Source organism: Nyctereutes procyonoides, unplaced genomic scaffold (assembly GCF_905146905.1).
Source record: "Nyctereutes procyonoides isolate TBG_1078 unplaced genomic scaffold, NYPRO_anot_genome, whole genome shotgun sequence".
NCBI lineage: Eukaryota > Metazoa > Chordata > Mammalia > Carnivora > Canidae > Nyctereutes > Nyctereutes procyonoides.
Window position 1 is genome coordinate 22,629 of NW_026575095.1, and position 2,372 is coordinate 25,000.

The 2,372-nt window shown below is 51.6% G+C and overlaps 1 long non-coding RNA gene across 1 annotated transcript; it reads right to left on the reverse strand.

The window, feature by feature from the left end:
* Positions 1 to 421: 421 nt before the first annotated feature.
* Positions 422 to 2,221, reverse strand: LOC129514738 (uncharacterized). Its single transcript, XR_008665493.1, has 3 exons — positions 2,169 to 2,221; positions 1,144 to 1,402; positions 422 to 564 (listed from the first exon to the last, which is right to left on the reverse strand). It is a non-coding gene; the product is annotated as an uncharacterized LOC129514738 (long non-coding RNA).
* Positions 2,222 to 2,372: the final 151 nt, after the last annotated feature.

A 2,372-nucleotide genomic window follows, 5' to 3' on the forward strand; every position in this document is an offset into this window, starting at 1 on the left:
AGTCAGGGTTGTGAGTTCGAGCCCTACGTTGGGTCTAGAGATGATGCACAATGAAGGAACGAACTCTCAATAACTTAAGTATGTATGGGGCGCCTGGGTGGCTCAGCGGTTGAGCGTCCAGGGATCCCCGGGTGGCTCAGCGGTTGAGCGTCTGCCTTCAGCCTAGGGCCTGATCCTGGAGACCCAGGATCGAGTCCCACGTCAGGCTCCCTACATAGAGTCTGCTTCTCCCTCTGCCTGTGTCTCTGTCTCTGTGTCTCTCATGAATAAATAAATAAAATATTTTTTTAAGAAAAGAAACGACTACAACATTCCATTGTAGGTGACGTCTCTTTTTTTTTTTTTACCACAACTGGGAAAACAAAACAAACAAAAACAAACAACAACAAAAACAATAAGAACCCCCACCCTGTCCTTGGCTCAGAGCAAGGGAATTCCTGGGTCAGGTCGAAAGAGGGGGGGGTGATATCCTGTCGTCCGCAGTGTGGAGAACCAGGGTTCAGCCACCTGGAATTGTTTCTTCCTCACCAGGTAGACAGACGCGGTCACTCACCGTCGTCATCCCTGCAAAAGCAAGGCAAGAGGGAAGAACCTCGGCATTTCCAAGCAGCTGGTAGGGGCACCTGGGAGGCTCGCTGGGGTTAAGCAGCTGAGTCTCGGTTTCGTCCGCCAGGAGGTGGCGCCCTTGACTCGCCCAGTGAGGCCGTGGCGGCCTCTGGAAGGAAGGTATCAGGCTCAGGGTTTCCGAGGGGTCGGCTGGCTCCCGAGAAGTGGATCTGAGTGTCTCCAGGCTGCCTGATCCTATCTGAGTCTTAGGATGCGATTCCAGGGGCCCCTGGCCCGCTCGGTCAGTAGAGAGCACGACTCTTGACCTCCAGGTCGTGAGTGCGAGCCCTACGTTGGGAGTAGAGATCCCTTTGACAAATGGGCCCCGGGGGGGGGAGGGACGGCAGGGGAGGGGAGGGCGGCGTGGGGACCCGGGGAGGTCGAAAGAAAGGAAAGCAGACGCCTTTCTACTCAGGGAAGGCCTCGGTGATACAGCGGATCCTTCCAACGGTGTCTGGTTACAAGGAGAACGGATTCCCACCGACCGACCTTCTGAAGAGGAGTTAACAATCGCCAAAGAAAGGGAAGATGCCTCACGGAGAGTTTCTGAACTCTGCTCCGGGTTTCGGGGAACTCGTTCCGTTCCACGTTGTTCCTTTCTGTTCGGTTTCCATGCAGCTTTTTCATTAGTTCTGGCAACTCCTACTGTCTGTAGTTGGACCATCTCAGGGTGACCAGACACCGGGATTCGTCCGGAGTCCTCTCCGCGAATCTCCTGAACGGCGGACCGGATTGTTGCAAGACCTTCCGAACAACACCTGCACGGGACGGGGAGGTCACCCACGGAGGGCCGTGCCTAAAGAGCCGGTGAGAATTCACTATAATGCAGTCGAGAGGAAAATCCGACCAGTTTCTGTCACACACAACGCACGCACGCACGCAGAGCACTTACACAGCTCGAATGTGGAGTGATGGCTCTACCAGGACACGTTACACGTTTAGGAATTTCATTTCGCGTTTGGAACACCGGCAGCCTTCACTCACGCAACATAATCTAAGAGGGCTTAGGATTCTTTGTCTGACAGCGCTGCTCACGTGCCTGCCCATAACAAGTCAACGACCTATAGTAGTCAAGAGACTCCGTTTAGGGTTTGGCATTCTGGGATGCGCTGAGAATCCGCGAACGGATGAAGGAACCGGTAGACAGACAGACAGCCAGGCAGCCAACCAGCCAACCAAAAACATCTCGGAAGTTCTCAAGGCACATGCTACAAAGGATCACGGATCATAACAAAACGGAAATCTTCAGTGTCTCTTTCGCCAAGGTGGCCCCTAGGAGATTCTACAGGTGCTTTTGGAGTTTTCCCCAAAAGGAAGCTCCTTTCGCGTGGAGAAGTTTTCACTCTTACGTAGGGGAAGGCCGGATAAAAACGAATCCAAAAAATAAATAACAAAAAAAGTTCAACAACAACCAAAAAAGTAAAAAGGAATCTAAAATCCTTGCTGTTCTGCGCAGGTAATGGGAGAAAAAACACACACACACAGACACACACACACAAACCCCAAAAACCAAACCAGAAAAACCCAACGAAACCAAACCAAGCCAACCAAACAAAAAACACCTTGTCTTTGTCTTTTCTTCTCTGTTCACACTCTTATCACGAGTAGACTACCAATGAAGAGAATCTCGTCATTTTAGCAGAGAGGAGAGCCAAATCTCAGTTGTACAGCAGTGTACTAGGAAAACCCACTTCTCCCAATCTCAGTCCGTCCTGACCACACAATTAGTTTTCAAAGAGTCTGCTTCTGGGCCGCCTTGGGTGGCT